We start from the raw sequence: 10,051 nt of genomic DNA, 5'->3' as shown, positions 1-10,051 counted from the left end.
TTTTGTCTGATATGAGTATTTCTGCTCCAGCTTTCTTTTGATTTCTATTTACATGGAATACCTTTTTCCAGCCTCTCACTTTCAGTCCATGTGTGTCCCTAGATCTGAAATGACTGTCTTGTAGATAGCATGCATACAGGTCTTGTTTGTGTATCCACTCAACTAGTCTATCTTTTGGTTGGAGCATTTAATCCATTTACATTTAAGTTATTATTGATATGGGTGTTCTTATTTCCATTTTGTTAATTGTTTTGGATTTGTTTTTGCAGGTCTTTTTTTTTCCATCCCTTCCTCTTGTTCTTTTGTGGTTTGATGACTATCTTTAGTATTGTGTTTGGATTGCTTTTTCTTTTTTGTGTAACTATTGTTAATTTTTGCTTTGCAGTTACCATGAGGTTTTGCTACAGCAGTGTGTGTGTGTGTGTGTGTGTGTGTGTGTGTGTGTGTGTGTATGCACACAACATTGTTTTAAGTTGCTGGACTCTTAATTTCAAATGCCTTTCCAATATCCTGCATTCATACTGTCCTCTTCTCACTAATGCTGGTTTTGATATCATATTTGTATATGGATGAAAATTACCTTTACTGTGAGTTTTCCTTTACCAGTGTGCTTTCCCATTTGTAATTTTCTTGTTTCTATGTTATGTCCTTTTTTTCCTCCTAAAGTAGTTCATTTTGCATATGCTGTAAAAATGGTTTGGTGGTGTTGAATTCTTTTAGCTTTTTCTTGTGTGTAAAGCTTTTGATTTCTCCTGCAAATCTGAATGAGAGCCTTGCTGGGTAGAATATCCTTGGTGGTAGGTGTTTTCCTTTCATCTCTTTCAGTATATGGGTGTCACTCCCTTCTGGCTTGCAGAGTTTCTACTGAAAAATCAGCTCATAACCTTATGGAGATTCCCTTGTATGTTATTTGTTGCTTTTTCTTCATTACTTTTTAATATTTTCTCTTTGTTTTTAATTTTGGTCAATTTGCTTAATGTGTGTTTCAGCATGCTCCTCCTTGGGTTTACCCTATCTGGGACTTGCTGTGGTTCCTCTACTTGACTGAGTATTTCCTTCCCTGTGTTAGAGAAGTTTTGGCTATTTTCTCTTCATATTTTCTCAGGTCTTTTTTCTCTCTCTTCTCCTTCTGGCACCTTTAAAATGCAATTGTTGGTGCATTTAAAGTTGTTCCAAAAGTCTCTTAGACCATTCTCATTTCTTTTCATTCTTTTTTCTTTATTCTGTCCATGTCAGTTGATTTCCACCAATCTGTCTTCCGTCTCACTTATTCATTCTTTCACCTCTTGTATTCTGCTATTGATTCCCTCTAATGTATTTTTCATTTCAGTTATTATATTGTTCATCTTTGTTCTTTAAATTTTCATCACCGTTAAATATTTCTTGTGATTTCTCACTCTATGCCTCCTTTTTTGTTGTTGTTTCTCCTGAGATCTTGGATCATCTTAACTATCCAAGATCATGTTTACTATCATTACTGATTTTTTTTCCAGGTAGGTTGCTATCTTCACTTCAGTTAGTTGTTCTTCTGGTATTTTGTCTTGTTCACTTGTCTGGAACAAATATCTCTGCCATCTCATTTTGTCCAGCTTTCTGTGTTTGCGGTTTTCCCCTCTGAAGGTTACAGCATTGTATCCCCTCTTGCTTCTTGTGTCTATTTCACAGTGGGTAAAGATGATCCAGGGGCTTTATAAAAGCTTCCTAGTGGGTGGGACTGATTCCTGCTCAATGGTTGGTGAAGCTGGGTCTTGTTCCTCTGGTGAGCAATGCCAGGTTGAAGGGATGTAATTAGAGGTACCTGTGTGCCATGGATGACTTTAGGCAGCCTATCTGCTGATGGGTAGGGCTCTGTTTCCACTCTTTTGTTTGTTTGGCCTAGGACTTCCAGTACTGGAGCCTATAGATTGTTGTGTAGGGCCAGATCTAACTTCTAAAATGGAAGCTCCAAGGGAGCTCACACTGATTATTATTCCCTGGGGCCTCCACTTCCATTATCCTGCCATCACAATGAGCTACAGCTGACTCCTGCCTCCCCAAGAGACCCTCTAAAACCCATAGGTAGATCTGGCACAGATTTTTTAGAGTCCCTTCTTTTCCCTTTGATCTAGTGGACTTGAAACCTTATGTTCACCCTCCAAGAGAGGAGTCTGTTTCCCCCCAGTCCTATGGAGCTCCTGCACTCAAGCCCTGCTGGCCTTCAATGCCAAATGCTCTGGGGGCTCCTCCTCTTGATGCCAGGCCCACAGACTGGGAAACTGACATGGGGTTTGGAACTCTCACTCCTGTGGAAGACCTCAGCAATATAGTTATTTTCCAGTTTTTGACTTACACACTCAGAAATTATGGGATTTGCTTACATCGTGAAAGTGCCTCTTTTATTGTCTCATTGTTGCTTCTTTGTTTTTGGGTATAGAATATCTTTTTAGTGTGTTTCAACTCTTTCTTATTGATGGTTGTTCAGACCTTAATTGTGATTTTTGGTGTTTCCATGAGAAAAAGTGTGCTTGAGTCCTTGTACTCTGCCACCTTGTTTCTAATAATCTCATCAGTATCTTATAGTTGTCAGTGTACAAATATTTCACTTCCTTCGTTAAATTTAATCGTTGGTATTTTATTCTTTTTGATACAATTGTAATGGGATTGTTTCCTAATTTTGTTTTCTGATAGCTTCTTATTAAAGAAATATAATTATTTTTGTATGTTTTTGTATCCTACAACTTTACAGAATTTGTGTATCATTCCTAACATTTTTGGTGGAATCTTTAAAGTTTTATATATATATACTACAATGTCATGTGCAAATAGAGACAGTTTTGCTTCTTCCTTTCTAGTTTGGATAATTTTATTTCTTTTTCTTGCTTAATTGCTCTAGCTAGTCAATCAGATGCTGTGTTGAAGGCAAGTGCCAAGAGTGAGCATCCTTGTCTTATTCCTGACCTCAAAAAGTTTCAGCTTTTTATTATTAAGTATGATGTTAACCGTCGGCTTTTCATGAATGGTCTATATTTTGCTGAGGTACATTTCCAGTAAACTAACTTTGTTGATGGTTTTTAATTATAAAATCAATTTTGAATTTCATCAAATGCTTTTTATGCATTTACGGAGATGATCACATTATGTTTATCCTTTGTTTTCTTAGTGGAGTGTATTACAGTGATTGATTTGCATTTGTTGAACTATCCTTGCATGCCTGGAATGAATCCACTTGACCACAGTTACTGATCCTTTTAATGTATTATTGAATTTGCTTCCCTAATTTTTGTCAAGGATTTTTTGCATGTAAGTTCATCGGAGATATTGACCTCCTATATATATATATTTTTTTTTGTGGCATTATTTTTTTAAAATTCTATTTATTCTTTTTAAATGTATTAAAATATAGTTGATTTACAATGCTGTGATAATTTCTGCTGTAAAGCAAAGTGACCCAGTCATACATATATATGTGTATGTATGTATGTATATATATATATATATACACACACACACACACACACACACACACACACACACACACACAGTCATACATATGTGTGTGTGTGTGTGTGTGTGTGTATACACTCCCTTTCTTATATTATTTTCCATCATGGTCTCCCAAGAGACTGAATACAGTTCTCTCTGCTATATAGTAGAACATCACTGCTTTCTTGTAGCATTCTTGACTGATTTGATGTTACAGTAATGCTGACCCTTTTAGAAGGAATTTGGAAGTGTTTCCTCTTCTTCAATTTTTATAAAATTTGAGGATAGGTATTAAATTTGGAATATTTGGTAAATTCACAAGTGAAGCCATTTTGCTCTTTGTTTATTAGGAGGACTTTGATTATTGATTCAATTCCTTAGTGAAACTTCTGTTCAGATTTTCTCTTCATGTTTCATTTGGTAGGTTGTACATTTCTAGGAATATATCCATTTATTCTAGGTTGTCCAATTTGTTGGCATATAATTATTCATAGTAGTCTCTTTTGATTTCTATGTATTTGTTGAAATATCTCCTCATTCATTTCTGATTTTATTTTTGTAGTTTTCTGTTTTATTTTCTATCGACTAGAAAATTTAGTCCATTAAGATTTGAAGTTGGAGTTCCTGACATGGCTCAGCAGTAAAAAACTCAACTAGTATCCATTAGGACACAGGTTCAATCCCTGGACTTGCTCAGTGAGTTAAGTATCCATTGTTGCTGTGTGCTGTGCTGTAGGTCACAGACACAGCTTGGCTCCCATGTTGTTGTGACTATGATGTAGGTTGGCAGCTGCAGCTCTGATTTGACCCCTACCCTAGGAACTTCCATCCCCCAGGTGCAGCCCTAAAAGAAAAAAAAAGAAAAAAGAAAAAGAAAAAAGAAAGAAAAAAGAAAAGAAAAGAGGAAGGGCCAAAATTGTAACTACTTTTCACTTTACTTTGACCAAATTTGGTTTTACTTTTCTTCCCTGGATTTCTGGTAAAAAGAGATCCTTCATTTTTAGAAAATGGTAGTTGAGAGAGAATAATCCATTAATATTAACATTAATTCATTAACTGCATTATCATTTATAATCCCCAGGAATTAGAGGGAATAGGAATCTTCTATATACTTAAGCAGATTTAATTGTGAAGATGTCAGGAAATGTTAAATATTAGGAAATAGAAGTTACATAGGTTAAGCATAATTGAATATGTTATATACGGTATGTAAAACATGTTTTATTAGGAAATAAAATTTATATATGTTATATAAAATGTTACATATATTAAATATATGTTATATATGTTAACTTCAGGAAATGTTAAATATTAGGAAATAGAAGTTAAATATTAGGCATAGAGTTATAAAAACAAAAGTCAGAGAAGGAATTTTGAGGTGTGAGACAGTAAAAGGGTGGGGATATCTGGATAGGACGTCATAGTGGGGTTGTGGTCAGTTAGAAAACTGTAAAGTAAAAGTTACTGAAAGTCTTGGAGATAAACAGATATAGAATGTATAAATTAGAGTGAAAAAACTCTCCTAACCATTCTGTCTAGAGCCCACCTACTTTGGAACACTGCAGCACTTGAAATATTATAGCTTTTCATTTCTATTCATGAATATTTAAATTTTAATTCCAAAATACTTCCAACATATAGCTCTTAAAACAAGCTATGCCACTCCTTTGAGGGGCCAACTAGATTACCGAAGGAGAACTTAGGCAGGTTAAAGGTTGTTGTTATTATGGAACTGGCAGAAGCCATGCAGAAGATTATGTGGAAAGAATCAACATCACTGGAAGCAGTTCCCCAATTCCTTCCTAGATCTCCACAGAGGTGCACACAAATTTTGGTCAGGACTACCTGTATGATGAGAAGAATCTGAAAGACATGAAAGCCCAGAGTCAGGGGCTTGCAACATTTTCCTCCAGTCCACTCATTTTATTTCATCTAAGTTCTTCACCAGTCATTGTTTGTCAACTATAAATAAGTATAGATCAATATAGACAAACTGGACAATCAGATGCACTGGTCAAAATTCTAGCCACTGCAAAGATTTCTCTTCCCACTGACCCTCTAAAGTTTAAATGCTACCAACTTCCATTTTAGTTTGGTTATATCATATCACATAGCACCATCTAGAGGACAGGTATATTTTTTTCTTTTGTCACCCAGTCATAGGAACTCTCCCAAAGGTCATAGATAGGGGTTGAGAAAGACACAGCAGTAAAACAGGGGTGAGTGTAGGCACTGGGGGTGCAACCTACTTGCTCATACAACCTTGTTGTGTCTTCAGGACTGCCTCTTCTTCTGGGCTTTGAGGACTTAGCAGTAACATGTGGAGTTTACCTTCTAGAAGATGTAGACTGAAAAAAATTTAAAAGGACATGTTTTACGTACAGTAGTGAGTACTAAAGAGAATTTTTTTTTTTTTTTTTTTTTTTAGGGCTACACCTGGAACATATGGAAGTTCCTAGGCTAAGGGTCAAATTGGAGCTTCAGTGCCAGCCTATGCCACAGCCACAGCAGCACAGGATATGAGCCACATCTGTAACCTACGCTGCATCTCACGGCAACACCAGATCCTTTAACCCATTGAGCGAGGCCAAGGATCGAATCTGAATCTTCATGAGTACTAGTTGGATTCTTAACCTGCTGAGCCACAATGAGAACTCCTAAATATAATTTTTTTAAATAAATAAAATAAATAGGTAGAGTGAATGATGGGTTATTAAGGATTGTATTTCCACATCGATAGTGAGGGAAGGTGAGGGTCGAGTGAAGTGAATTAAAAAGATAAAGGAGGAGTTCCCATCGTGGCGCAGTGGTTAACGAATCCGACTAGGAACCATGAGGTTGCGGGTTCGGTCCCTGCCCTTGCTCAGTGGGTTAACGATCCGGCGTTGCCGTGAGCTGTGGTGTAGGTTGCAGATGCGGCTCGGATCCCGCGTTGCTGTGGCTCTGGCGTAAGCCGGTGGCTACATACAGCTCCGATTCAACCCCTAGCCTGGGAACCTCCATATGCCGCAGGAGCGGCCCAAGAAATAGCAAAAAGACAAAAAAAAAAAAAAAAAAGATAAAGGAAAATGTTAAGGTTGTTATTAAGGAATATGTGGACCTCTGTAGGAAGAATGTTCCATGCAGAGAGAGAACCTGTGCAAATAAGCTGAGGTAGAAGCATGCCTATATTATTAGAGATCCTGTGTGTCTAGAGCACAGTGAAAAAGAAGAGGGGAAAATTATGAGAACACTGCTGATGGCAGCCTATTTATAAAGTTACAAACATACTATTCTGGGTGAATTAGAAAGGCATGAGAGAGCTTTAAGTAAAGATGTGACATCATTTGACTTATCTTTAAGTAGGATTGTATGGGGTTCAGTATTCAGAGTAGACTGAAGGGGAGAAAGTTAGAGACCATTGCAATTATCTAGGTTAATGATAGCTTGGACCAGAGTGACTAATGTGAAGATGGTAGGCAGTGTTACATCCCCGACCAAAGGGAATTTTTGATGTTACATGTTGTTTATAAGAAAAAGATAGGTTGTTAAAAAACTGGAAGGAACTAAGATGAGGAAAACTTCCTGACTGGGGTTGGGAAAATCATATCAGTTCTAGACATATTAATATGGGGCTCTACTCAGACAGTTGTATATATGATACATTTATACATAGGATAGAAATTGGGAATTAACAGTCTGGAGACCTTTACAGTTATGGGACCACATGTGATCCCAAGTGAGTAATTTAGAGAGGAAAAAAGAAGTCCGCAGACAGAGCAGAGACACAAGCAGGAATCGGCATAAGAGTGAGATGCAGTAGCTAGTGAAGAAGCCAGAAATCCAGGAGCATGTGCATCTCACAGGAGTTTCAGGGACTAGTGAATAGAGTTACATATTAGATTTTTAGATTTCATTCTCCACACTTATAATCCCTTTCATATTATCTATCTCGTTATTACTCTATGTTGAATTCTGAATAATTTCCTTAGCACTGTGGTTGATAGCACAGGTCACAGAGCCAATCTGCTTGACACCAACAAATTTCAGCCAGCAAGAATACATTAATGAACATACTTATAATAATAAAATTAATAATGAACAATGATAAAAAATCATAGTATAGCAATTACCTCTTTAGCACTTAAAGGCTTGGTAAGCCCTCAGTAGGCATTAGTTCTTATTGAGCTTCCAGGTCACTAATTTTCTATTTCTAATCAATCATTTAGCTTTGCAAATCAATGAAACTAGAACACACCATCACACCATGCACCAAAATAAACTCAAAACGGCTTAAAGACTTAAATATAAGACAAGACACCATCAAACTCCTGGAAGAGGACATAGGTAAAACATTTTCTGACAGCAGCCTTACAAATGTTTTCTCAGTCTCCCAAAGCAACAGAAATTAAAGCAAAAATAAACCAATGGGGCCTCATCAAACTGACAAGATTTTGCACAGCAAAGGAAGCCAAAAAGAAAACAAAAAGACAACTTACAGAATGGGAGAAAATAGTTTCAAGTGATGCAACTGACAAGGGCTTAATCTCTAAATTAGACAAACAACGTATAAAACTCAACAGCAAAAAAGGCCACCAACCCAGTGGAAAAATGGGCAAGAGACCTGAGTAGACATTTCTTCGAGGAAGATATACAGATGGCCAAAAAGCACATGAAACAATGCTCAACATCCCTGATTATTAGAGAATGCAAATCAAAACTACCATGAGATACCACCTCACACCAGTCAGAATGCCCATCATAAATAAGTCCACAAATAACAAATACTGGAGACGGTGTGCAGAAAAGGGAAACCTTCTGCACTGTTGGTGGGAATGTAAGCTGGCACAACCACTATGGAGAACAGTATGGAGTACCTTAGAAAACTATACATAGAACTACCATATGACCCAGCAACCCCACTTTTGGGCATGTATCTGGACAAAACATTCCTTGAAAAAGACACATGCATGCATGTTCATTGCAGCACTATTCACAATAGCCAAGACATGGAAACAACCCAAATGTCCATCAACAGATGATTAGATTAGGAAAATGTGGGATATATACATGATGGGATACTACTCAGCCATAAAAAAAGAATAAATAATGCCATTTGCAGCAACATGGATGGAACTAGAAACTCTCATACTGAGTGAAGTAAGTCAGAAAGAGAAAAACAAATACTGTATTATATCCCCTACATCTGGAATCTAATATATGGCACAAATGAACCTTTCCACAGAAAAGAAAATCATGGACTTGGAGAATAGACTTGTGGTTGCCAAGGGAGTGGGATGGATTGGGAGCTTGGGGTTAATGGATGCAAACTATTGCTTTTGGAATGGACTAGCAATGAGATCCTGCTCTGTAGCACTGAGAACTAAGTCTAATCATTTTTGATTGAACATGATAATGAGAGAAAAAAGAATGTATGCATGTATGTATAACTGGGTCACCATGCTTCACAGTAGAAAAAAAATTGTATTGGGGAAATAACAATAAAAAAAATTTTAAAGATCATTTAAGTTTTTAATTTCAATTTTTCATTTCCAAAACTTACATTTGATTCTTTTCAAACAGCCCTATCTAAATTTTGCTTTTTGTTCTTTCTCATAGCTTCATTTTTATATTATGCTTTTAATCATTTTAAACATACATTTTTATAATGTTCACCAGTTTGCTTTATTACCTAAATTTCTGAGGTTCTTTTCAACTGGATTGTCATGTCTTGGACTCTCTTATATGGCATCTTTTTGTTTGACTGTGCTATAACTTTGGATTGTAAGCTTGCCCTCTGGGCTTTATTTATAGGGATTCTGTATAGTCAAAGAGGTTTTGTACTAGTACCCCAAGCCTACCACTGTCTTCTGGGACAACACCTATTACATAGTGGAGAATCCAGGTAGACACACTATCTTCCTCATCATCCCCATGTGCAACTATGCAGACTTTATCTGTGTACCCTCTTCATGAGAATGAATGGAGGCTCTGAGGGTCTCTTCTTTATATGGGAGTCTCTGTACTATATCTTTGCTTAGGGTACAAAGAATAATAACTAAGACCTCCCTTTAGGCCCACTGCCAGCTAATTTTCTTATAATCCACTGAAGTTCTATTTTGTTACTTTTGCTTGGGAATTTCACATTCTTCCTTGTAATTTACATCCCACATTGCTAGCAAAGTTAGTTTTTGTAGGTTGGGGTCAGAGATTGAAACTAGATTATCTGTTTTACCATGTTACCAAAGACAGAATTACTCTACACAAGTTTTGAAGCCTGTTAAGATCATGTAGGAGTCCAGTCATAGCTATATGAAGGCATACCCAAAAACATGTTATTCAAATCCATGCAGTTAGAGATCAACTTGTAGTTTGTGTATACTTTCAGGTGAAGGTGAAAATCTCCAGGAATGCCAAAGACATGAAGACATGATAGAATTATCATTTTACTATTGAATTGTTATTTTTCTATACCTGAGAGCAAGCATTTCTTTACCCCATAATGTGGCTTTCCATTATGCCTAAAGGACGTAGGATGGATGAAACAGAAATGAATATATTCTCAGTAAAAGACCTAAATTAGTCCTTCTATTTTGTAAAGTAAAACTAC

At 36.6% G+C, this 10,051-nt stretch overlaps 1 long non-coding RNA gene across 1 annotated transcript in view; it reads right to left on the bottom strand.

Moving 5' to 3' along the window:
* The window catches only part of LOC110262154, a 170,677-nt gene continuing 164,936 nt past the window's right edge, over positions 4,311 to 10,051 (bottom strand). The window contains exons 4-5 of the long non-coding RNA XR_002346782.1: positions 5,712 to 5,810; positions 4,311 to 5,325 (exon numbers count right to left, since the gene is read on the bottom strand). This is a non-coding gene — a long non-coding RNA (uncharacterized LOC110262154). The remainder of the gene's footprint in view (positions 5,326 to 5,711; positions 5,811 to 10,051) is intronic.

The sequence above is a fragment of the Sus scrofa genome, chromosome 8 (assembly GCF_000003025.6).
Source record: "Sus scrofa isolate TJ Tabasco breed Duroc chromosome 8, Sscrofa11.1, whole genome shotgun sequence".
NCBI lineage: Eukaryota > Metazoa > Chordata > Mammalia > Artiodactyla > Suidae > Sus > Sus scrofa.
The sequence above is the reverse complement of the archived record's forward strand: the minus strand, read 5'-3'. Positions and strand labels throughout refer to the sequence as shown.